We start from the raw sequence: 22838 nt of genomic DNA on the forward strand, positions 1-22838 counted from the left end.
GATGTAACATTTACACAGCACTGTGTACAGGATAGGGAGAAAAAGAAGCAGCAGCAGCAGCAGCAGCAGCAGCCCCCTGCTGTTTCCTAAAGAGACGTTCAAAAGATCTCCTTTCACCGAAGCGCCCTCTGCCGTTTTTCGAAGGCGAAGCGAAAAAGGCTTACAGCACCGGGTATTCCCAGGCGGTCACCCGTCCAAGTACTAACCAGGCCCTGCTCTGCTTAGCTTCCGAGATCGGACGAGATCGGGCGCTCCCAGAGCGGTGTGGCCGTAAGCCACTCAGGCGCCCCCAAACGGCCCTTCAAAAGATGTTCTACGGCTAATTGACAAAAAACGTATTCTGCCCATAATGTCCAAGGTGCTCCAGAGTCACTTGGAATCCACAGGCACTGATTCCTGGGTAAACATCCAGGAACCGGGACACCGTTCACGCTGGCAGTCCACAGACAGGAATAGGCACCCGTTCCCGGGTATGGGTACAGCGACAAGGCCACCTTCAGCCGGAGGTCCTCACTCACAAACAGACGCTCATTCCTGGGTGGACATTCAGGAAAAGGATCCAGTCCGCCTGGAAGTCCCTAGCCAGGATCAGACGCTCTCCCGTCCAAGTCCTAAGCAGGCCCTGCCAAGCCTGGCTTCCGAGATCAGGCGAGATCGGGCAGTCCCAGGCCGGAATGGCCGTAAGCTGCCTTTGCACACCCCAGACGGGCCTTCAAAACACGATGTAACATTTACACAGCACTGTGTACAGGATAGGGAGAAAAAGAAGCAGCAGCAGCAGCAGCAGCAGCAGCGCCCCTGCTGTTTCCTAAAGAGACGTTCAAAAGATCTCCTTTCACCGAAGCGCCCTCTGCCGTTTTTCGAAGGCGAAGCGAAAAAGGCTTACAGCACCGGGTATTCCCAGGCGGTCACCCGTCCAAGTACTAACCAGGCCCTGCTCTGCTTAGCTTCCGAGATCGGACGAGATCGGGCGCTCCCAGAGCGGTGTGGCCGTAAGCCACTCAGGCGCCCCCAAACGGCCCTTCAAAAGATGTTCTACGGCTAATTGACAAAAAACGTATTCTGCCCATAATGTCCAAGGTGCTCCAGAGTCACTTGGAATCCACAGGCACTGATTCCTGGGTAAACATCCAGGAACCGGGACACCGTTCACGCTGGCAGTCCACAGACAGGAATAGGCACCCGTTCCCGGGTATGGGTACAGCGACAAGGCCACCTTCAGCCGGAGGTCCTCACTCACAAACAGACGCTCATTCCTGGGTGGACATTCAGGAAAAGGATCCAGTCCGCCTGGAAGTCCCTAGCCAGGATCAGACGCTCTCCCGTCCAAGTCCTAAGCAGGCCCTGCCAAGCCTGGCTTCCGAGATCAGGCGAGATCGGGCAGTCCCAGGCCGGAATGGCCGTAAGCTGCCTTTGCACACCCCAGACGGGCCTTCAAAACACGATGTAACATTTACACAGCACTGTGTACAGGATAGGGAGAAAAAGAAGCAGCAGCAGCAGCAGCAGCAGCAGCCCCCTGCTGTTTCCTAAAGAGACGTTCAAAAGATCTCCTTTCACCGAAGCGCCCTCTGCCGTTTTTCGAAGGCGAAGCGAAAAAGGCTTACAGCACCGGGTATTCCCAGGCGGTCACCCGTCCAAGTACTAACCAGGCCCTGCTCTGCTTAGCTTCCGAGATCGGACGAGATCGGGCGCTCCCAGAGCGGTGTGGCCGTAAGCCACTCAGGCGCCCCAAACGGCCCTTCAAAAGATGTTCTACGGCTAATTGACAAAAAACGTATTCTGCCCATAATGTCCAAGGTGCTCCAGAGTCACTTGGAATCCACAGGCACTGATTCCTGGGTAAACATCCAGGAACCGGGACACCGTTCACGCTGGCAGTCCACAGACAGGAATAGGCACCCGTTCCCGGGTATGGGTACAGCGACAAGGCCACCTTCAGCCGGAGGTCCTCACTCACAAACAGACGCTCATTCCTGGGTGGACATTCAGGAAAAGGATCCAGTCCGCCTGGAAGTCCCTAGCCAGGATCAGACGCTCTCCCGTCCAAGTCCTAAGCAGGCCCTGCCAAGCCTGGCTTCCGAGATCAGGCGAGATCGGGCAGTCCCAGGCCGGAATGGCCGTAAGCTGCCTTTGCACACCCCAGACGGGCCTTCAAAACACGATGTAACATTTACACAGCACTGTGTACAGGATAGGGAGAAAAAGAAGCAGCAGCAGCAGCAGCAGCAGCGGCCCTGCTGTTTCCTAAAGAGACGTTCAAAAGATCTCCTTTCACCGAAGCGCCCTCTGCCGTTTTTCGAAGGCGAAGCGAAAAAGGCTTACAGCACCGGGTATTCCCAGGCGGTCACCCGTCCAAGTACTAACCAGGCCCTGCTCTGCTTAGCTTCCGAGATCGGACGAGATCGGGCGCTCCCAGAGCGGTGTGGCCGTAAGCCACTCAGGCGCCCCCAAACGGCCCTTCAAAAGATGTTCTACGGCTAATTGACAAAAAACGTATTCTGCCCATAATGTCCAAGGTGCTCCAGAGTCACTTGGAATCCACAGGCACTGATTCCTGGGTAAACATCCAGGAACCGGGACACCGTTCACGCTGGCAGTCCACAGACAGGAATAGGCACCCGTTCCCGGGTATGGGTACAGCGACAAGGCCACCTTCAGCCGGAGGTCCTCACTCACAAACAGACGCTCATTCCTGGGTGGACATTCAGGAAAAGGATCCAGTCCGCCTGGAAGTCCCTAGCCAGGATCAGACGCTCTCCCGTCCAAGTCCTAAGCAGGCCCTGCCAAGCCTGGCTTCCGAGATCAGGCGAGATCGGGCAGTCCCAGGCCGGAATGGCCGTAAGCTGCCTTTGCACACCCCAGACGGGCCTTCAAAACACGATGTAACATTTACACAGCACTGTGTACAGGATAGGGAGAAAAAGAAGCAGCAGCAGCAGCAGCAGCAGCAGCCCCCTGCTGTTTCCTAAAGAGACGTTCAAAAGATCTCCTTTCACCGAAGCGCCCTCTGCCGTTTTTCGAAGGCGAAGCGAAAAAGGCTTACAGCACCGGGTATTCCCAGGCGGTCACCCGTCCAAGTACTAACCAGGCCCTGCTCTGCTTAGCTTCCGAGATCGGACGAGATCGGGCGCTCCCAGAGCGGTGTGGCCGTAAGCCACTCAGGCGCCCCCAAACGGCCCTTCAAAAGATGTTCTACGGCTAATTGACAAAAAACGTATTCTGCCCATAATGTCCAAGGTGCTCCAGAGTCACTTGGAATCCACAGGCACTGATTCCTGGGTAAACATCCAGGAACCGGGACACCGTTCACGCTGGCAGTCCACAGACAGGAATAGGCACCCGTTCCCGGGTATGGGTACAGCGACAAGGCCACCTTCAGCCGGAGGTCCTCACTCACAAACAGACGCTCATTCCTGGGTGGACATTCAGGAAAAGGATCCAGTCCGCCTGGAAGTCCCTAGCCAGGATCAGACGCTCTCCCGTCCAAGTCCTAAGCAGGCCCTGCCAAGCCTGGCTTCCGAGATCAGGCGAGATCGGGCAGTCCCAGGCCGGAATGGCCGTAAGCTGCCTTTGCACACCCCAGACGGGCCTTCAAAACACGATGTAACATTTACACAGCACTGTGTACAGGATAGGGAGAAAAAGAAGCAGCAGCAGCAGCAGCAGCAGCCCCCTGCTGTTTCCTAAAGAGACGTTCAAAAGATCTCCTTTCACCGAAGCGCCCTCTGCCGTTTTTCGAAGGCGAAGCGAAAAAGGCTTACAGCACCGGGTATTCCCAGGCGGTCACCCGTCCAAGTACTAACCAGGCCCTGCTCTGCTTAGCTTCCGAGATCGGACGAGATCGGGCGCTCCCAGAGCGGTGTGGCCGTAAGCCACTCAGGCGCCCCCAAACGGCCCTTCAAAAGATGTTCTACGGCTAATTGACAAAAAACGTATTCTGCCCATAATGTCCAAGGTGCTCCAGAGTCACTTGGAATCCACAGGCACTGATTCCTGGGTAAACATCCAGGAACCGGGACACCGTTCACGCTGGCAGTCCACAGACAGGAATAGGCACCCGTTCCCGGGTATGGGTACAGCGACAAGGCCACCTTCAGCCGGAGGTCCTCACTCACAAACAGACGCTCATTCCTGGGTGGACATTCAGGAAAAGGATCCAGTCCGCCTGGAAGTCCCTAGCCAGGATCAGACGCTCTCCCGTCCAAGTCCTAAGCAGGCCCTGCCAAGCCTGGCTTCCGAGATCAGGCGAGATCGGGCAGTCCCAGGCCGGAATGGCCGTAAGCTGCCTTTGCACACCCCAGACGGGCCTTCAAAACACGATGTAACATTTACACAGCACTGTGTACAGGATAGGGAGAAAAAGAAGCAGCAGCAGCAGCAGCAGCAGCAGCCCCCTGCTGTTTCCTAAAGAGACGTTCAAAAGATCTCCTTTCACCGAAGCGCCCTCTGCCGTTTTTCGAAGGCGAAGCGAAAAAGGCTTACAGCACCGGGTATTCCCAGGCGGTCACCCGTCCAAGTACTAACCAGGCCCTGCTCTGCTTAGCTTCCGAGATCGGACGAGATCGGGCGCTCCCAGAGCGGTGTGGCCGTAAGCCACTCAGGCGCCCCCAAACGGCCCTTCAAAAGATGTTCTACGGCTAATTGACAAAAAACGTATTCTGCCCATAATGTCCAAGGTGCTCCAGAGTCACTTGGAATCCACAGGCACTGATTCCTGGGTAAACATCCAGGAACCGGGACACCGTTCACGCTGGCAGTCCACAGACAGGAATAGGCACCCGTTCCCGGGTATGGGTACAGCGACAAGGCCACCTTCAGCCGGAGGTCCTCACTCACAAACAGACGCTCATTCCTGGGTGGACATTCAGGAAAAGGATCCAGTCCGCCTGGAAGTCCCTAGCCAGGATCAGACGCTCTCCCGTCCAAGTCCTAAGCAGGCCCTGCCAAGCCTGGCTTCCGAGATCAGGCGAGATCGGGCAGTCCCAGGCCGGAATGGCCGTAAGCTGCCTTTGCACACCCCAGACGGGCCTTCAAAACACGATGTAACATTTACACAGCACTGTGTACAGGATAGGGAGAAAAAGAAGCAGCAGCAGCAGCAGCAGCAGCCCCCTGCTGTTTCCTAAAGAGACGTTCAAAAGATCTCCTTTCACCGAAGCGCCCTCTGCCGTTTTTCGAAGGCGAAGCGAAAAAGGCTTACAGCACCGGGTATTCCCAGGCGGTCACCCGTCCAAGTACTAACCAGGCCCTGCTCTGCTTAGCTTCCGAGATCGGACGAGATCGGGCGCTCCCAGAGCGGTGTGGCCGTAAGCCACTCAGGCGCCCCCAAACGGCCCTTCAAAAGATGTTCTACGGCTAATTGACAAAAAACGTATTCTGCCCATAATGTCCAAGGTGCTCCAGAGTCACTTGGAATCCACAGGCACTGATTCCTGGGTAAACATCCAGGAACCGGGACACCGTTCACGCTGGCAGTCCACAGACAGGAATAGGCACCCGTTCCCGGGTATGGGTACAGCGACAAGGCCACCTTCAGCCGGAGGTCCTCACTCACAAACAGACGCTCATTCCTGGGTGGACATTCAGGAAAAGGATCCAGTCCGCCTGGAAGTCCCTAGCCAGGATCAGACGCTCTCCCGTCCAAGTCCTAAGCAGGCCCTGCCAAGCCTGGCTTCCGAGATCAGGCGAGATCGGGCAGTCCCAGGCCGGAATGGCCGTAAGCTGCCTTTGCACACCCCAGACGGGCCTTCAAAACACGATGTAACATTTACACAGCACTGTGTACAGGATAGGGAGAAAAAGAAGCAGCAGCAGCAGCAGCAGCAGCGCCCCCTGCTGTTTCCTAAAGAGACGTTCAAAAGATCTCCTTTCACCGAAGCGCCCTCTGCCGTTTTTCGAAGGCGAAGCGAAAAAGGCTTACAGCACCGGGTATTCCCAGGCGGTCACCCGTCCAAGTACTAACCAGGCCCTGCTCTGCTTAGCTTCCGAGATCGGACGAGATCGGGCGCTCCCAGAGCGGTGTGGCCGTAAGCCACTCAGGCGCCCCCAAACGGCCCTTCAAAAGATGTTCTACGGCTAATTGACAAAAAACGTATTCTGCCCATAATGTCCAAGGTGCTCCAGAGTCACTTGGAATCCACAGGCACTGATTCCTGGGTAAACATCCAGGAACCGGGACACCGTTCACGCTGGCAGTCCACAGACAGGAATAGGCACCCGTTCCCGGGTATGGGTACAGCGACAAGGCCACCTTCAGCCGGAGGTCCTCACTCACAAACAGACGCTCATTCCTGGGTGGACATTCAGGAAAAGGATCCAGTCCGCCTGGAAGTCCCTAGCCAGGATCAGACGCTCTCCCGTCCAAGTCCTAAGCAGGCCCTGCCAAGCCTGGCTTCCGAGATCAGGCGAGATCGGGCAGTCCCAGGCCGGAATGGCCGTAAGCTGCCTTTGCACACCCCAGACGGGCCTTCAAAACACGATGTAACATTTACACAGCACTGTGTACAGGATAGGGAGAAAAAGAAGCAGCAGCAGCAGCAGCAGCAGCAGCGCCCCTGCTGTTTCCTAAAGAGACGTTCAAAAGATCTCCTTTCACCGAAGCGCCCTCTGCCGTTTTTCGAAGGCGAAGCGAAAAAGGCTTACAGCACCGGGTATTCCCAGGCGGTCACCCGTCCAAGTACTAACCAGGCCCTGCTCTGCTTAGCTTCCGAGATCGGACGAGATCGGGCGCTCCCAGAGCGGTGTGGCCGTAAGCCACTCAGGCGCCCCCAAACGGCCCTTCAAAAGATGTTCTACGGCTAATTGACAAAAAACGTATTCTGCCCATAATGTCCAAGGTGCTCCAGAGTCACTTGGAATCCACAGGCACTGATTCCTGGGTAAACATCCAGGAACCGGGACACCGTTCACGCTGGCAGTCCACAGACAGGAATAGGCACCCGTTCCCGGGTATGGGTACAGCGACAAGGCCACCTTCAGCCGGAGGTCCTCACTCACAAACAGACGCTCATTCCTGGGTGGACATTCAGGAAAAGGATCCAGTCCGCCTGGAAGTCCCTAGCCAGGATCAGACGCTCTCCCGTCCAAGTCCTAAGCAGGCCCTGCCAAGCCTGGCTTCCGAGATCAGGCGAGATCGGGCAGTCCCAGGCCGGAATGGCCGTAAGCTGCCTTTGCACACCCCAGACGGGCCTTCAAAACACGATGTAACATTTACACAGCACTGTGTACAGGATAGGGAGAAAAAGAAGCAGCAGCAGCAGCAGCAGCAGCCCCCTGCTGTTTCCTAAAGAGACGTTCAAAAGATCTCCTTTCACCGAAGCGCCCTCTGCCGTTTTTCGAAGGCGAAGCGAAAAAGGCTTACAGCACCGGGTATTCCCAGGCGGTCACCCGTCCAAGTACTAACCAGGCCCTGCTCTGCTTAGCTTCCGAGATCGGACGAGATCGGGCGCTCCCAGAGCGGTGTGGCCGTAAGCCACTCAGGCGCCCCCAAACGGCCCTTCAAAAGATGTTCTACGGCTAATTGACAAAAAACGTATTCTGCCCATAATGTCCAAGGTGCTCCAGAGTCACTTGGAATCCACAGGCACTGATTCCTGGGTAAACATCCAGGAACCGGGACACCGTTCACGCTGGCAGTCCACAGACAGGAATAGGCACCCGTTCCCGGGTATGGGTACAGCGACAAGGCCACCTTCAGCCGGAGGTCCTCACTCACAAACAGACGCTCATTCCTGGGTGGACATTCAGGAAAAGGATCCAGTCCGCCTGGAAGTCCCTAGCCAGGATCAGACGCTCTCCCGTCCAAGTCCTAAGCAGGCCCTGCCAAGCCTGGCTTCCGAGATCAGGCGAGATCGGGCAGTCCCAGGCCGGAATGGCCGTAAGCTGCCTTTGCACACCCCAGACGGGCCTTCAAAACACGATGTAACATTTACACAGCACTGTGTACAGGATAGGGAGAAAAAGAAGCAGCAGCAGCAGCAGCAGCAGCCCCCTGCTGTTTCCTAAAGAGACGTTCAAAAGATCTCCTTTCACCGAAGCGCCCTCTGCCGTTTTTCGAAGGCGAAGCGAAAAAGGCTTACAGCACCGGGTATTCCCAGGCGGTCACCCGTCCAAGTACTAACCAGGCCCTGCTCTGCTTAGCTTCCGAGATCGGACGAGATCGGGCGCTCCCAGAGCGGTGTGGCCGTAAGCCACTCAGGCGCCCCCAAACGGCCCTTCAAAAGATGTTCTACGGCTAATTGACAAAAAACGTATTCTGCCCATAATGTCCAAGGTGCTCCAGAGTCACTTGGAATCCACAGGCACTGATTCCTGGGTAAACATCCAGGAACCGGGACACCGTTCACGCTGGCAGTCCACAGACAGGAATAGGCACCCGTTCCCGGGTATGGGTACAGCGACAAGGCCACCTTCAGCCGGAGGTCCTCACTCACAAACAGACGCTCATTCCTGGGTGGACATTCAGGAAAAGGATCCAGTCCGCCTGGAAGTCCCTAGCCAGGATCAGACGCTCTCCCGTCCAAGTCCTAAGCAGGCCCTGCCAAGCCTGGCTTCCGAGATCAGGCGAGATCGGGCAGTCCCAGGCCGGAATGGCCGTAAGCTGCCTTTGCACACCCCAGACGGGCCTTCAAAACACGATGTAACATTTACACAGCACTGTGTACAGGATAGGGAGAAAAAGAAGCAGCAGCAGCAGCAGCAGCAGCCCCCTGCTGTTTCCTAAAGAGACGTTCAAAAGATCTCCTTTCACCGAAGCGCCCTCTGCCGTTTTTCGAAGGCGAAGCGAAAAAGGCTTACAGCACCGGGTATTCCCAGGCGGTCACCCGTCCAAGTACTAACCAGGCCCTGCTCTGCTTAGCTTCCGAGATCGGACGAGATCGGGCGCTCCCAGAGCGGTGTGGCCGTAAGCCACTCAGGCGCCCCCAAACGGCCCTTCAAAAGATGTTCTACGGCTAATTGACAAAAAACGTATTCTGCCCATAATGTCCAAGGTGCTCCAGAGTCACTTGGAATCCACAGGCACTGATTCCTGGGTAAACATCCAGGAACCGGGACACCGTTCACGCTGGCAGTCCACAGACAGGAATAGGCACCCGTTCCCGGGTATGGGTACAGCGACAAGGCCACCTTCAGCCGGAGGTCCTCACTCACAAACAGACGCTCATTCCTGGGTGGACATTCAGGAAAAGGATCCAGTCCGCCTGGAAGTCCCTAGCCAGGATCAGACGCTCTCCCGTCCAAGTCCTAAGCAGGCCCTGCCAAGCCTGGCTTCCGAGATCAGGCGAGATCGGGCAGTCCCAGGCCGGAATGGCCGTAAGCTGCCTTTGCACACCCCAGACGGGCCTTCAAAACACGATGTAACATTTACACAGCACTGTGTACAGGATAGGGAGAAAAAGAAGCAGCAGCAGCAGCAGCAGCAGCCCCCTGCTGTTTCCTAAAGAGACGTTCAAAAGATCTCCTTTCACCGAAGCGCCCTCTGCCGTTTTTCGAAGGCGAAGCGAAAAAGGCTTACAGCACCGGGTATTCCCAGGCGGTCACCCGTCCAAGTACTAACCAGGCCCTGCTCTGCTTAGCTTCCGAGATCGGACGAGATCGGGCGCTCCCAGAGCGGTGTGGCCGTAAGCCACTCAGGCGCCCCCAAACGGCCCTTCAAAAGATGTTCTACGGCTAATTGACAAAAAACGTATTCTGCCCATAATGTCCAAGGTGCTCCAGAGTCACTTGGAATCCACAGGCACTGATTCCTGGGTAAACATCCAGGAACCGGGACACCGTTCACGCTGGCAGTCCACAGACAGGAATAGGCACCCGTTCCCGGGTATGGGTACAGCGACAAGGCCACCTTCAGCCGGAGGTCCTCACTCACAAACAGACGCTCATTCCTGGGTGGACATTCAGGAAAAGGATCCAGTCCGCCTGGAAGTCCCTAGCCAGGATCAGACGCTCTCCCGTCCAAGTCCTAAGCAGGCCCTGCCAAGCCTGGCTTCCGAGATCAGGCGAGATCGGGCAGTCCCAGGCCGGAATGGCCGTAAGCTGCCTTTGCACACCCCAGACGGGCCTTCAAAACACGATGTAACATTTACACAGCACTGTGTACAGGATAGGGAGAAAAAGAAGCAGCAGCAGCAGCAGCAGCAGCCCCCTGCTGTTTCCTAAAGAGACGTTCAAAAGATCTCCTTTCACCGAAGCGCCCTCTGCCGTTTTTCGAAGGCGAAGCGAAAAAGGCTTACAGCACCGGGTATTCCCAGGCGGTCACCCGTCCAAGTACTAACCAGGCCCTGCTCTGCTTAGCTTCCGAGATCGGACGAGATCGGGCGCTCCCAGAGCGGTGTGGCCGTAAGCCACTCAGGCGCCCCCAAACGGCCCTTCAAAAGATGTTCTACGGCTAATTGACAAAAAACGTATTCTGCCCATAATGTCCAAGGTGCTCCAGAGTCACTTGGAATCCACAGGCACTGATTCCTGGGTAAACATCCAGGAACCGGGACACCGTTCACGCTGGCAGTCCACAGACAGGAATAGGCACCCGTTCCCGGGTATGGGTACAGCGACAAGGCCACCTTCAGCCGGAGGTCCTCACTCACAAACAGACGCTCATTCCTGGGTGGACATTCAGGAAAAGGATCCAGTCCGCCTGGAAGTCCCTAGCCAGGATCAGACGCTCTCCCGTCCAAGTCCTAAGCAGGCCCTGCCAAGCCTGGCTTCCGAGATCAGGCGAGATCGGGCAGTCCCAGGCCGGAATGGCCGTAAGCTGCCTTTGCACACCCCAGACGGGCCTTCAAAACACGATGTAACATTTACACAGCACTGTGTACAGGATAGGGAGAAAAAGAAGCAGCAGCAGCAGCAGCAGCAGCCCCCTGCTGTTTCCTAAAGAGACGTTCAAAAGATCTCCTTTCACCGAAGCGCCCTCTGCCGTTTTTCGAAGGCGAAGCGAAAAAGGCTTACAGCACCGGGTATTCCCAGGCGGTCACCCGTCCAAGTACTAACCAGGCCCTGCTCTGCTTAGCTTCCGAGATCGGACGAGATCGGGCGCTCCCAGAGCGGTGTGGCCGTAAGCCACTCAGGCGCCCCCAAACGGCCCTTCAAAAGATGTTCTACGGCTAATTGACAAAAAACGTATTCTGCCCATAATGTCCAAGGTGCTCCAGAGTCACTTGGAATCCACAGGCACTGATTCCTGGGTAAACATCCAGGAACCGGGACACCGTTCACGCTGGCAGTCCACAGACAGGAATAGGCACCCGTTCCCGGGTATGGGTACAGCGACAAGGCCACCTTCAGCCGGAGGTCCTCACTCACAAACAGACGCTCATTCCTGGGTGGACATTCAGGAAAAGGATCCAGTCCGCCTGGAAGTCCCTAGCCAGGATCAGACGCTCTCCCGTCCAAGTCCTAAGCAGGCCCTGCCAAGCCTGGCTTCCGAGATCAGGCGAGATCGGGCAGTCCCAGGCCGGAATGGCCGTAAGCTGCCTTTGCACACCCCAGACGGGCCTTCAAAACACGATGTAACATTTACACAGCACTGTGTACAGGATAGGGAGAAAAAGAAGCAGCAGCAGCAGCAGCAGCAGCGCCCCCTGCTGTTTCCTAAAGAGACGTTCAAAAGATCTCCTTTCACCGAAGCGCCCTCTGCCGTTTTTCGAAGGCGAAGCGAAAAAGGCTTACAGCACCGGGTATTCCCAGGCGGTCACCCGTCCAAGTACTAACCAGGCCCTGCTCTGCTTAGCTTCCGAGATCGGACGAGATCGGGCGCTCCCAGAGCGGTGTGGCCGTAAGCCACTCAGGCGCCCCCAAACGGCCCTTCAAAAGATGTTCTACGGCTAATTGACAAAAAACGTATTCTGCCCATAATGTCCAAGGTGCTCCAGAGTCACTTGGAATCCACAGGCACTGATTCCTGGGTAAACATCCAGGAACCGGGACACCGTTCACGCTGGCAGTCCACAGACAGGAATAGGCACCCGTTCCCGGGTATGGGTACAGCGACAAGGCCACCTTCAGCCGGAGGTCCTCACTCACAAACAGACGCTCATTCCTGGGTGGACATTCAGGAAAAGGATCCAGTCCGCCTGGAAGTCCCTAGCCAGGATCAGACGCTCTCCCGTCCAAGTCCTAAGCAGGCCCTGCCAAGCCTGGCTTCCGAGATCAGGCGAGATCGGGCAGTCCCAGGCCGGAATGGCCGTAAGCTGCCTTTGCACACCCCAGACGGGCCTTCAAAACACGATGTAACATTTACACAGCACTGTGTACAGGATAGGGAGAAAAAGAAGCAGCAGCAGCAGCAGCAGCCGCCCCCTGCTGTTTCCTAAAGAGACGTTCAAAAGATCTCCTTTCACCGAAGCGCCCTCTGCCGTTTTTCGAAGGCGAAGCGAAAAAGGCTTACAGCACCGGGTATTCCCAGGCGGTCACCCGTCCAAGTACTAACCAGGCCCTGCTCTGCTTAGCTTCCGAGATCGGACGAGATCGGGCGCTCCCAGAGCGGTGTGGCCGTAAGCCACTCAGGCGCCCCCAAACGGCCCTTCAAAAGATGTTCTACGGCTAATTGACAAAAAACGTATTCTGCCCATAATGTCCAAGGTGCTCCAGAGTCACTTGGAATCCACAGGCACTGATTCCTGGGTAAACATCCAGGAACCGGGACACCGTTCACGCTGGCAGTCCACAGACAGGAATAGGCACCCGTTCCCGGGTATGGGTACAGCGACAAGGCCACCTTCAGCCGGAGGTCCTCACTCACAAACAGACGCTCATTCCTGGGTGGACATTCAGGAAAAGGATCCAGTCCGCCTGGAAGTCCCTAGCCAGGATCAGACGCTCTCCCGTCCAAGTCCTAAGCAGGCCCTGCCAAGCCTGGCTTCCGAGATCAGGCGAGATCGGGCAGTCCCAGGCCGGAATGGCCGTAAGCTGCCTTTGCACACCCCAGACGGGCCTTCAAAACACGATGTAACATTTACACAGCACTGTGTACAGGATAGGGAGAAAAAGAAGCAGCAGCAGCAGCAGCAGCAGCGGCCCTGCTGTTTCCTAAAGAGACGTTCAAAAGATCTCCTTTCACCGAAGCGCCCTCTGCCGTTTTTCGAAGGCGAAGCGAAAAAGGCTTACAGCACCGGGTATTCCCAGGCGGTCACCCGTCCAAGTACTAACCAGGCCCTGCTCTGCTTAGCTTCCGAGATCGGACGAGATCGGGCGCTCCCAGAGCGGTGTGGCCGTAAGCCACTCAGGCGCCCCCAAACGGCCCTTCAAAAGATGTTCTACGGCTAATTGACAAAAAACGTATTCTGCCCATAATGTCCAAGGTGCTCCAGAGTCACTTGGAATCCACAGGCACTGATTCCTGGGTAAACATCCAGGAACCGGGACACCGTTCACGCTGGCAGTCCACAGACAGGAATAGGCACCCGTTCCCGGGTATGGGTACAGCGACAAGGCCACCTTCAGCCGGAGGTCCTCACTCACAAACAGACGCTCATTCCTGGGTGGACATTCAGGAAAAGGATCCAGTCCGCCTGGAAGTCCCTAGCCAGGATCAGACGCTCTCCCGTCCAAGTCCTAAGCAGGCCCTGCCAAGCCTGGCTTCCGAGATCAGGCGAGATCGGGCAGTCCCAGGCCGGAATGGCCGTAAGCTGCCTTTGCACACCCCAGACGGGCCTTCAAAACACGATGTAACATTTACACAGCACTGTGTACAGGATAGGGAGAAAAAGAAGCAGCAGCAGCAGCAGCAGCAGCCCCCTGCTGTTTCCTAAAGAGACGTTCAAAAGATCTCCTTTCACCGAAGCGCCCTCTGCCGTTTTTCGAAGGCGAAGCGAAAAAGGCTTACAGCACCGGGTATTCCCAGGCGGTCACCCGTCCAAGTACTAACCAGGCCCTGCTCTGCTTAGCTTCCGAGATCGGACGAGATCGGGCGCTCCCAGAGCGGTGTGGCCGTAAGCCACTCAGGCGCCCCCAAACGGCCCTTCAAAAGATGTTCTACGGCTAATTGACAAAAAACGTATTCTGCCCATAATGTCCAAGGTGCTCCAGAGTCACTTGGAATCCACAGGCACTGATTCCTGGGTAAACATCCAGGAACCGGGACACCGTTCACGCTGGCAGTCCACAGACAGGAATAGGCACCCGTTCCCGGGTATGGGTACAGCGACAAGGCCACCTTCAGCCGGAGGTCCTCACTCACAAACAGACGCTCATTCCTGGGTGGACATTCAGGAAAAGGATCCAGTCCGCCTGGAAGTCCCTAGCCAGGATCAGACGCTCTCCCGTCCAAGTCCTAAGCAGGCCCTGCCAAGCCTGGCTTCCGAGATCAGGCGAGATCGGGCAGTCCCAGGCCGGAATGGCCGTAAGCTGCCTTTGCACACCCCAGACGGGCCTTCAAAACACGATGTAACATTTACACAGCACTGTGTACAGGATAGGGAGAAAAAGAAGCAGCAGCAGCAGCAGCAGCAGCGCCCCCTGCTGTTTCCTAAAGAGACGTTCAAAAGATCTCCTTTCACCGAAGCGCCCTCTGCCGTTTTTCGAAGGCGAAGCGAAAAAGGCTTACAGCACCGGGTATTCCCAGGCGGTCACCCGTCCAAGTACTAACCAGGCCCTGCTCTGCTTAGCTTCCGAGATCGGACGAGATCGGGCGCTCCCAGAGCGGTGTGGCCGTAAGCCACTCAGGCGCCCCAAACGGCCCTTCAAAAGATGTTCTACGGCTAATTGACAAAAAACGTATTCTGCCCATAATGTCCAAGGTGCTCCAGAGTCACTTGGAATCCACAGGCACTGATTCCTGGGTAAACATCCAGGAACCGGGACACCGTTCACGCTGGCAGTCCACAGACAGGAATAGGCACCCGTTCCCGGGTATGGGTACAGCGACAAGGCCACCTTCAGCCGGAGGTCCTCACTCACAAACAGACGCTCATTCCTGGGTGGACATTCAGGAAAAGGATCCAGTCCGCCTGGAAGTCCCTAGCCAGGATCAGACGCTCTCCCGTCCAAGTCCTAAGCAGGCCCTGCCAAGCCTGGCTTCCGAGATCAGGCGAGATCGGGCAGTCCCAGGCCGGAATGGCCGTAAGCTGCCTTTGCACACCCCAGACGGGCCTTCAAAACACGATGTAACATTTACACAGCACTGTGTACAGGATAGGGAGAAAAAGAAGCAGCAGCAGCAGCAGCAGCAGCAGCCCCCTGCTGTTTCCTAAAGAGACGTTCAAAAGATCTCCTTTCACCGAAGCGCCCTCTGCCGTTTTTCGAAGGCGAAGCGAAAAAGGCTTACAGCACCGGGTATTCCCAGGCGGTCACCCGTCCAAGTACTAACCAGGCCCTGCTCTGCTTAGCTTCCGAGATCGGACGAGATCGGGCGCTCCCAGAGCGGTGTGGCCGTAAGCCACTCAGGCGCCCCCAAACGGCCCTTCAAAAGATGTTCTACGGCTAATTGACAAAAAACGTATTCTGCCCATAATGTCCAAGGTGCTCCAGAGTCACTTGGAATCCACAGGCACTGATTCCTGGGTAAACATCCAGGAACCGGGACACCGTTCACGCTGGCAGTCCACAGACAGGAATAGGCACCCGTTCCCGGGTATGGGTACAGCGACAAGGCCACCTTCAGCCGGAGGTCCTCACTCACAAACAGACGCTCATTCCTGGGTGGACATTCAGGAAAAGGATCCAGTCCGCCTGGAAGTCCCTAGCCAGGATCAGACGCTCTCCCGTCCAAGTCCTAAGCAGGCCCTGCCAAGCCTGGCTTCCGAGATCAGGCGAGATCGGGCAGTCCCAGGCCGGAATGGCCGTAAGCTGCCTTTGCACACCCCAGACGGGCCTTCAAAACACGATGTAACATTTACACAGCACTGTGTACAGGATAGGGAGAAAAGAAGAAGCAGCAGCAGCAGCAGCAGCGCCCCCTGCTGTTTCCTAAAGAGACGTTCAAAAGATCTCCTTTCACCGAAGCGCCCTCTGCCGTTTTTCGAAGGCGAAGCGAAAAAGGCTTACAGCACCGGGTATTCCCAGGCGGTCACCCGTCCAAGTACTAACCAGGCCCTGCTCTGCTTAGCTTCCGAGATCGGACGAGATCGGGCGCTCCCAGAGCGGTGTGGCCGTAAGCCACTCAGGCGCCCCCAAACGGCCCTTCAAAAGATGTTCTACGGCTAATTGACAAAAAACGTATTCTGCCCATAATGTCCAAGGTGCTCCAGAGTCACTTGGAATCCACAGGCACTGATTCCTGGGTAAACATCCAGGAACCGGGACACCGTTCACGCTGGCAGTCCACAGACAGGAATAGGCACCCGTTCCCGGGTATGGGTACAGCGACAAGGCCACCTTCAGCCGGAGGTCCTCACTCACAAACAGACGCTCATTCCTGGGTGGACATTCAGGAAAAGGATCCAGTCCGCCTGGAAGTCCCTAGCCAGGATCAGACGCTCTCCCGTCCAAGTCCTAAGCAGGCCCTGCCAAGCCTGGCTTCCGAGATCAGGCGAGATCGGGCAGTCCCAGGCCGGAATGGCCGTAAGCTGCCTTTGCACACCCCAGACGGGCCTTCAAAACACGATGTAACATTTACACAGCACTGTGTACAGGATAGGGAGAAAAAGAAGCAGCAGCAGCAGCAGCAGCAGCGCCCCCTGCTGTTTCCTAAAGAGACGTTCAAAAGATCTCCTTTCACCGAAGCGCCCTCTGCCGTTTTTCGAAGGCGAAGCGAAAAAGGCTTACAGCACCGGGTATTCCCAGGCGGTCACCCGTCCAAGTACTAACCAGGCCCTGCTCTGCTTAGCTTCCGAGATCGGACGAGATCGGGCGCTCCCAGAGCGGTGTGGCCGTAAGCCACTCAGGCGCCCCCAAACGGCCCTTCAAAAGATGTTCTACGGCTAATTGACAAAAAACGTATTCTGCCCATAATGTCCAAGGTGCTCCAGAGTCACTTGGAATCCACAGGCACTGATTCCTGGGTAAACATCCAGGAACCGGGACACCGTTCACGCTGGCAGTCCACAGACAGGAATAGGCACCCGTTCCCGGGTATGGGTACAGCGACAAGGCCACCTTCAGCCGGAGGTCCTCACTCACAAACAGACGCTCATTCCTGGGTGGACATTCAGGAAAAGGATCCAGTCCGCCTGGAAGTCCCTAGCCAGGATCAGACGCTCTCCCGTCCAAGTCCTAAGCAGGCCCTGCCAAGCCTGGCTTCCGAGATCAGGCGAGATCGGGCAGTCCCAGGCCGGAATGGCCGTAAGCTGCCTTTGCACACCCCAGACGGGCCTTCAAAACACGATGTAACATTTACACAGCACTGTGTACAGGATAGGGAGAAAAAGAAGCAGCAGCAGCAGCAGCAGCAGCGGCCCTGCTGTTTCCTAAAGAGACGTTCAAAAGATCTCCTTTCACCGAAGCGCCCTCTGCCGTTTTTCGAAGGCGAAGCGAAAAAGGCTTACAGCACCGGGTATTCCCAGGCGGTCACCCGTCCAAGTACTAACCAGGCCCTGCTCTGCTTAGCTTCCGAGATCGGACGAGATCGGGCGCTCCCAGAGCGGTGTGGCCGTAAGCCACTCAGGCGCCCCCAAACGGCCCTTCAAAAGATGTTCTACGGCTAATTGACAAAAAACGTATTCTGCCCATAATGTCCAAGGTGCTCCAGAGTCACTTGGAATCCACAGGCACTGATTCCTGGGTAAACATCCAGGAACCGGGACACCGTTCACGCTGGCAGTCCACAGACAGGAATAGGCACCCGTTCCCGGGTATGGGTACAGCGACAAGGCCACCTTCAGCCGGAGGTCCTCACTCACAAACAGACGCTCATTCCTGGGTGGACATTCAGGAAAAGGATCCAGTCCGCCTGGAAGTCCCTAGCCAGGATCAGACGCTCTCCCGTCCAAGTCCTAAGCAGGCCCTGCCAAGCCTGGCTTCCGAGATCAGGCGAGATCGGGCAGTCCCAGGCCGGAATGGCCGTAAGCTGCCTTTGCACACCCCAGACGGGCCTTCAAAACACGATGTAACATTTACACAGCACTGTGTACAGGATAGGGAGAAAAAGAAGCAGCAGCAGCAGCAGCAGCAGCCCCCTGCTGTTTCCTAAAGAGACGTTCAAAAGATCTCCTTTCACCGAAGCGCCCTCTGCCGTTTTTCGAAGGCGAAGCGAAAAAGGCTTACAGCACCGGGTATTCCCAGGCGGTCACCCGTCCAAGTACTAACCAGGCCCTGCTCTGCTTAGCTTCCGAGATCGGACGAGATCGGGCGCTCCCAGAGCGGTGTGGCCGTAAGCCACTCAGGCGCCCCCAAACGGCCCTTCAAAAGATGTTCTACGGCTAATTGACAAAAAACGTATTCTGCCCATAATGTCCAAGGTGCTCCAGAGTCACTTGGAATCCACAGGCACTGATTCCTGGGTAAACATCCAGGAACCGGGACACCGTTCACGCTGGCAGTCCACAGACAGGAATAGGCACCCGTTCCCGGGTATGGGTACAGCGACAAGGCCACCTTCAGCCGGAGGTCCTCACTCACAAACAGACGCTCATTCCTGGGTGGACATTCAGGAAAAGGATCCAGTCCGCCTGGAAGTCCCTAGCCAGGATCAGACGCTCTCCCGTCCAAGTCCTAAGCAGGCCCTGCCAAGCCTGGCTTCCGAGATCAGGCGAGATCGGGCAGTCCCAGGCCGGAATGGCCGTAAGCTGCCTTTGCACACCCCAGACGGGCCTTCAAAACACGATGTAACATTTACACAGCACTGTGTACAGGATAGGGAGAAAAAGAAGCAGCAGCAGCAGCAGCAGCAGCAGCGCCCCTGCTGTTTCCTAAAGAGACGTTCAAAAGATCTCCTTTCACCGAAGCGCCCTCTGCCGTTTTTCGAAGGCGAAGCGAAAAAGGCTTACAGCACCGGGTATTCCCAGGCGGTCACCCGTCCAAGTACTAACCAGGCCCTGCTCTGCTTAGCTTCCGAGATCGGACGAGATCGGGCGCTCCCAGAGCGGTGTGGCCGTAAGCCACTCAGGCGCCCCCAAACGGCCCTTCAAAAGATGTTCTACGGCTAATTGACAAAAAACGTATTCTGCCCATAATGTCCAAGGTGCTCCAGAGTCACTTGGAATCCACAGGCACTGATTCCTGGGTAAACATCCAGGAACCGGGACACCGTTCACGCTGGCAGTCCACAGACAGGAATAGGCACCCGTTCCCGGGTATGGGTACAGCGACAAGGCCACCTTCAGCCGGAGGTCCTCACTCACAAACAGACGCTCATTCCTGGGTGGACATTCAGGAAAAGGATCCAGTCCGCCTGGAAGTCCCTAGCCAGGATCAGACGCTCTCCCGTCCAAGTCCTAAGCAGGCCCTGCCAAGCCTGGCTTCCGAGATCAGGCGAGATCGGGCAGTCCCAGGCCGGAATGGCCGTAAGCTGCCTTTGCACACCCCAGACGGGCCTTCAAAACACGATGTAACATTTACACAGCACTGTGTACAGGATAGGGAGAAAAAGAAGCAGCAGCAGCAGCAGCAGCAGCCCCCTGCTGTTTCCTAAAGAGACGTTCAAAAGATCTCCTTTCACCGAAGCGCCCTCTGCCGTTTTTCGAAGGCGAAGCGAAAAAGGCTTACAGCACCGGGTATTCCCAGGCGGTCACCCGTCCAAGTACTAACCAGGCCCTGCTCTGCTTAGCTTCCGAGATCGGACGAGATCGGGCGCTCCCAGAGCGGTGTGGCCGTAAGCCACTCAGGCGCCCCCAAACGGCCCTTCAAAAGATGTTCTACGGCTAATTGACAAAAAACGTATTCTGCCCATAATGTCCAAGGTGCTCCAGAGTCACTTGGAATCCACAGGCACTGATTCCTGGGTAAACATCCAGGAACCGGGACACCGTTCACGCTGGCAGTCCACAGACAGGAATAGGCACCCGTTCCCGGGTATGGGTACAGCGACAAGGCCACCTTCAGCCGGAGGTCCTCACTCACAAACAGACGCTCATTCCTGGGTGGACATTCAGGAAAAGGATCCAGTCCGCCTGGAAGTCCCTAGCCAGGATCAGACGCTCTCCCGTCCAAGTCCTAAGCAGGCCCTGCCAAGCCTGGCTTCCGAGATCAGGCGAGATCGGGCAGTCCCAGGCCGGAATGGCCGTAAGCTGCCTTTGCACACCCCAGACGGGCCTTCAAAACACGATGTAACATTTACACAGCACTGTGTACAGGATAGGGAGAAAAAAGCAGCAGCAGCAGCAGCAGCAGCAGCGCCCCCTGCTGTTTCCTAAAGAGACGTTCAAAAGATCTCCTTTCACCGAAGCGCCCTCTGCCGTTTTTCGAAGGCGAAGCGAAAAAGGCTTACAGCACCGGGTATTCCCAGGCGGTCACCCGTCCAAGTACTAACCAGGCCCTGCTCTGCTTAGCTTCCGAGATCGGACGAGATCGGGCGCTCCCAGAGCGGTGTGGCCGTAAGCCACTCAGGCGCCCCCAAACGGCCCTTCAAAAGATGTTCTACGGCTAATTGACAAAAAACGTATTCTGCCCATAATGTCCAAGGTGCTCCAGAGTCACTTGGAATCCACAGGCACTGATTCCTGGGTAAACATCCAGGAACCGGGACACCGTTCACGCTGGCAGTCCACAGACAGGAATAGGCACCCGTTCCCGGGTATGGGTACAGCGACAAGGCCACCTTCAGCCGGAGGTCCTCACTCACAAACAGACGCTCATTCCTGGGTGGACATTCAGGAAAAGGATCCAGTCCGCCTGGAAGTCCCTAGCCAGGATCAGACGCTCTCCCGTCCAAGTCCTAAGCAGGCCCTGCCAAGCCTGGCTTCCGAGATCAGGCGAGATCGGGCAGTCCCAGGCCGGAATGGCCGTAAGCTGCCTTTGCACACCCCAGACGGGCCTTCAAAACACGATGTAACATTTACACAGCACTGTGTACAGGATAGGGAGAAAAAGAAGCAGCAGCAGCAGCAGCAGCAGCCCCCTGCTGTTTCCTAAAGAGACGTTCAAAAGATCTCCTTTCACCGAAGCGCCCTCTGCCGTTTTTCGAAGGCGAAGCGAAAAAGGCTTACAGCACCGGGTATTCCCAGGCGGTCACCCGTCCAAGTACTAACCAGGCCCTGCTCTGCTTAGCTTCCGAGATCGGACGAGATCGGGCGCTCCCAGAGCGGTGTGGCCGTAAGCCACTCAGGCGCCCCCAAACGGCCCTTCAAAAGATGTTCTACGGCTAATTGACAAAAAACGTATTCTGCCCATAATGTCCAAGGTGCTCCAGAGTCACTTGGAATCCACAGGCACTGATTCCTGGGTAAACATCCAGGAACCGGGACACCGTTCACGCTGGCAGTCCACAGACAGGAATAGGCACCCGTTCCCGGGTATGGGTACAGCGACAAGGCCACCTTCAGCCGGAGGTCCTCACTCACAAACAGACGCTCATTCCTGGGTGGACATTCAGGAAAAGGATCCAGTCCGCCTGGAAGTCCCTAGCCAGGATCAGACGCTCTCCCGTCCAAGTCCTAAGCAGGCCCTGCCAAGCCTGGCTTCCGAGATCAGGCGAGATCGGGCAGTCCCAGGCCGGAATGGCCGTAAGCTGCCTTTGCACACCCCAGACGGGCCTTCAAAACACGATGTAACATTTACACAGCACTGTGTACAGGATAGGGAGAAAAAGAAGCAGCAGCAGCAGCAGCAGCAGCAGCCCCCTGCTGTTTCCTAAAGAGACGTTCAAAAGATCTCCTTTCACCGAAGCGCCCTCTGCCGTTTTTCGAAGGCGAAGCGAAAAAGGCTTACAGCACCGGGTATTCCCAGGCGGTCACCCGTCCAAGTACTAACCAGGCCCTGCTCTGCTTAGCTTCCGAGATCGGACGAGATCGGGCGCTCCCAGAGCGGTGTGGCCGTAAGCCACTCAGGCGCCCCCAAACGGCCCTTCAAAAGATGTTCTACGGCTAATTGACAAAAAACGTATTCTGCCCATAATGTCCAAGGTGCTCCAGAGTCACTTGGAATCCACAGGCACTGATTCCTGGGTAAACATCCAGGAACCGGGACACCGTTCACGCTGGCAGTCCACAGACAGGAATAGGCACCCGTTCCCGGGTATGGGTACAGCGACAAGGCCACCTTCAGCCGGAGGTCCTCACTCACAAACAGACGCTCATTCCTGGGTGGACATTCAGGAAAAGGATCCAGTCCGCCTGGAAGTCCCTAGCCAGGATCAGACGCTCTCCCGTCCAAGTCCTAAGCAGGCCCTGCCAAGCCTGGCTTCCGAGATCAGGCGAGATCGGGCAGTCCCAGGCCGGAATGGCCGTAAGCTGCCTTTGCACACCCCAGACGGGCCTTCAAAACACGATGTAACATTTACACAGCACTGTGTACAGGATAGGGAGAAAAAGAAGCAGCAGCAGCAGCAGCAGCAGCGGCCCTGCTGTTTCCTAAAGAGACGTTCAAAAGATCTCCTTTCACCGAAGCGCCCTCTGCCGTTTTTCGAAGGCGAAGCGAAAAAGGCTTACAGCACCGGGTATTCCCAGGCGGTCACCCGTCCAAGTACTAACCAGGCCCTGCTCTGCTTAGCTTCCGAGATCGGACGAGATCGGGCGCTCCCAGAGCGGTGTGGCCGTAAGCCACTCAGGCGCCCCCAAACGGCCCTTCAAAAGATGTTCTACGGCTAATTGACAAAAAACGTATTCTGCCCATAATGTCCAAGGTGCTCCAGAGTCACTTGGAATCCACAGGCACTGATTCCTGGGTAAACATCCAGGAACCGGGACACCGTTCACGCTGGCAGTCCACAGACAGGAATAGGCACCCGTTCCCGGGTATGGGTACAGCGACAAGGCCACCTTCAGCCGGAGGTCCTCACTCACAAACAGACGCTCATTCCTGGG

The 22838-nt window shown here is 56.4% G+C and overlaps 32 non-coding genes across 32 annotated transcripts; all 32 read right to left on the minus strand.

Moving 5' to 3' along the window:
- Positions 1–157: 157 nt before the first annotated feature.
- Positions 158–276, minus strand: LOC119913621. The gene has a single exon (XR_005446581.1). It is a non-coding gene; the product is annotated as a 5S ribosomal RNA (ribosomal RNA).
- A 603-nt stretch (positions 277–879) lies between these two features.
- On the minus strand, positions 880–998 carry LOC119913633. The gene has a single exon (XR_005446592.1). It is a non-coding gene; the product is annotated as a 5S ribosomal RNA (ribosomal RNA).
- Positions 999–1600: 602 nt separating this feature from the next.
- On the minus strand, positions 1601–1719 carry LOC119913645. The gene has a single exon (XR_005446603.1). It is a non-coding gene; the product is annotated as a 5S ribosomal RNA (ribosomal RNA).
- A 599-nt stretch (positions 1720–2318) lies between these two features.
- Positions 2319–2437, minus strand: LOC119913656. Its single transcript, XR_005446605.1, has one exon. It is a non-coding gene; the product is annotated as a 5S ribosomal RNA (ribosomal RNA).
- A 602-nt stretch (positions 2438–3039) lies between these two features.
- LOC119913667 lies at positions 3040–3158 on the minus strand. Its single transcript, XR_005446606.1, has one exon. It is a non-coding gene; the product is annotated as a 5S ribosomal RNA (ribosomal RNA).
- Positions 3159–3757: 599 nt separating this feature from the next.
- LOC119913679 lies at positions 3758–3876 on the minus strand. The gene has a single exon (XR_005446608.1). It is a non-coding gene; the product is annotated as a 5S ribosomal RNA (ribosomal RNA).
- A 602-nt stretch (positions 3877–4478) lies between these two features.
- LOC119913691 lies at positions 4479–4597 on the minus strand. The gene has a single exon (XR_005446609.1). It is a non-coding gene; the product is annotated as a 5S ribosomal RNA (ribosomal RNA).
- A 599-nt stretch (positions 4598–5196) lies between these two features.
- Positions 5197–5315, minus strand: LOC119913702. Its single transcript, XR_005446610.1, has one exon. It is a non-coding gene; the product is annotated as a 5S ribosomal RNA (ribosomal RNA).
- A 601-nt stretch (positions 5316–5916) lies between these two features.
- LOC119913714 lies at positions 5917–6035 on the minus strand. Its single transcript, XR_005446612.1, has one exon. It is a non-coding gene; the product is annotated as a 5S ribosomal RNA (ribosomal RNA).
- Positions 6036–6638: 603 nt separating this feature from the next.
- LOC119913725 lies at positions 6639–6757 on the minus strand. Its single transcript, XR_005446613.1, has one exon. It is a non-coding gene; the product is annotated as a 5S ribosomal RNA (ribosomal RNA).
- Positions 6758–7356: 599 nt separating this feature from the next.
- LOC119913737 lies at positions 7357–7475 on the minus strand. Its single transcript, XR_005446614.1, has one exon. It is a non-coding gene; the product is annotated as a 5S ribosomal RNA (ribosomal RNA).
- Positions 7476–8074: 599 nt separating this feature from the next.
- Positions 8075–8193, minus strand: LOC119913749. The gene has a single exon (XR_005446615.1). It is a non-coding gene; the product is annotated as a 5S ribosomal RNA (ribosomal RNA).
- Positions 8194–8792: 599 nt separating this feature from the next.
- LOC119913761 lies at positions 8793–8911 on the minus strand. The gene has a single exon (XR_005446617.1). It is a non-coding gene; the product is annotated as a 5S ribosomal RNA (ribosomal RNA).
- A 599-nt stretch (positions 8912–9510) lies between these two features.
- Positions 9511–9629, minus strand: LOC119913772. Its single transcript, XR_005446618.1, has one exon. It is a non-coding gene; the product is annotated as a 5S ribosomal RNA (ribosomal RNA).
- A 599-nt stretch (positions 9630–10228) lies between these two features.
- Positions 10229–10347, minus strand: LOC119913783. The gene has a single exon (XR_005446629.1). It is a non-coding gene; the product is annotated as a 5S ribosomal RNA (ribosomal RNA).
- A 599-nt stretch (positions 10348–10946) lies between these two features.
- LOC119913794 lies at positions 10947–11065 on the minus strand. The gene has a single exon (XR_005446634.1). It is a non-coding gene; the product is annotated as a 5S ribosomal RNA (ribosomal RNA).
- Positions 11066–11666: 601 nt separating this feature from the next.
- Positions 11667–11785, minus strand: LOC119913805. Its single transcript, XR_005446642.1, has one exon. It is a non-coding gene; the product is annotated as a 5S ribosomal RNA (ribosomal RNA).
- Positions 11786–12384: 599 nt separating this feature from the next.
- LOC119913818 lies at positions 12385–12503 on the minus strand. The gene has a single exon (XR_005446653.1). It is a non-coding gene; the product is annotated as a 5S ribosomal RNA (ribosomal RNA).
- A 600-nt stretch (positions 12504–13103) lies between these two features.
- On the minus strand, positions 13104–13222 carry LOC119913831. The gene has a single exon (XR_005446665.1). It is a non-coding gene; the product is annotated as a 5S ribosomal RNA (ribosomal RNA).
- Positions 13223–13821: 599 nt separating this feature from the next.
- On the minus strand, positions 13822–13940 carry LOC119913842. The gene has a single exon (XR_005446676.1). It is a non-coding gene; the product is annotated as a 5S ribosomal RNA (ribosomal RNA).
- Positions 13941–14541: 601 nt separating this feature from the next.
- On the minus strand, positions 14542–14660 carry LOC119913845. The gene has a single exon (XR_005446678.1). It is a non-coding gene; the product is annotated as a 5S ribosomal RNA (ribosomal RNA).
- Positions 14661–15261: 601 nt separating this feature from the next.
- Positions 15262–15380, minus strand: LOC119913846. Its single transcript, XR_005446679.1, has one exon. It is a non-coding gene; the product is annotated as a 5S ribosomal RNA (ribosomal RNA).
- Positions 15381–15980: 600 nt separating this feature from the next.
- Positions 15981–16099, minus strand: LOC119913847. The gene has a single exon (XR_005446680.1). It is a non-coding gene; the product is annotated as a 5S ribosomal RNA (ribosomal RNA).
- Positions 16100–16700: 601 nt separating this feature from the next.
- LOC119913848 lies at positions 16701–16819 on the minus strand. Its single transcript, XR_005446681.1, has one exon. It is a non-coding gene; the product is annotated as a 5S ribosomal RNA (ribosomal RNA).
- Positions 16820–17419: 600 nt separating this feature from the next.
- Positions 17420–17538, minus strand: LOC119913849. The gene has a single exon (XR_005446682.1). It is a non-coding gene; the product is annotated as a 5S ribosomal RNA (ribosomal RNA).
- Positions 17539–18137: 599 nt separating this feature from the next.
- LOC119913850 lies at positions 18138–18256 on the minus strand. Its single transcript, XR_005446683.1, has one exon. It is a non-coding gene; the product is annotated as a 5S ribosomal RNA (ribosomal RNA).
- A 603-nt stretch (positions 18257–18859) lies between these two features.
- LOC119913851 lies at positions 18860–18978 on the minus strand. The gene has a single exon (XR_005446684.1). It is a non-coding gene; the product is annotated as a 5S ribosomal RNA (ribosomal RNA).
- Positions 18979–19577: 599 nt separating this feature from the next.
- LOC119913852 lies at positions 19578–19696 on the minus strand. The gene has a single exon (XR_005446685.1). It is a non-coding gene; the product is annotated as a 5S ribosomal RNA (ribosomal RNA).
- Positions 19697–20298: 602 nt separating this feature from the next.
- Positions 20299–20417, minus strand: LOC119913854. The gene has a single exon (XR_005446687.1). It is a non-coding gene; the product is annotated as a 5S ribosomal RNA (ribosomal RNA).
- A 599-nt stretch (positions 20418–21016) lies between these two features.
- Positions 21017–21135, minus strand: LOC119913855. Its single transcript, XR_005446688.1, has one exon. It is a non-coding gene; the product is annotated as a 5S ribosomal RNA (ribosomal RNA).
- Positions 21136–21737: 602 nt separating this feature from the next.
- Positions 21738–21856, minus strand: LOC119913856. Its single transcript, XR_005446689.1, has one exon. It is a non-coding gene; the product is annotated as a 5S ribosomal RNA (ribosomal RNA).
- A 600-nt stretch (positions 21857–22456) lies between these two features.
- Positions 22457–22575, minus strand: LOC119913857. The gene has a single exon (XR_005446690.1). It is a non-coding gene; the product is annotated as a 5S ribosomal RNA (ribosomal RNA).
- Positions 22576–22838: the final 263 nt, after the last annotated feature.

Source organism: Micropterus salmoides, unplaced genomic scaffold (genome assembly GCF_014851395.1).
Source record: "Micropterus salmoides isolate LMB-PRFRI ecotype aquatic unplaced genomic scaffold, ASM1485139v1 Ms_hic_scaffold_2, whole genome shotgun sequence".
In the NCBI taxonomy this organism is placed as follows: Eukaryota; Metazoa; Chordata; class Actinopteri; order Centrarchiformes; family Centrarchidae; genus Micropterus; species Micropterus salmoides.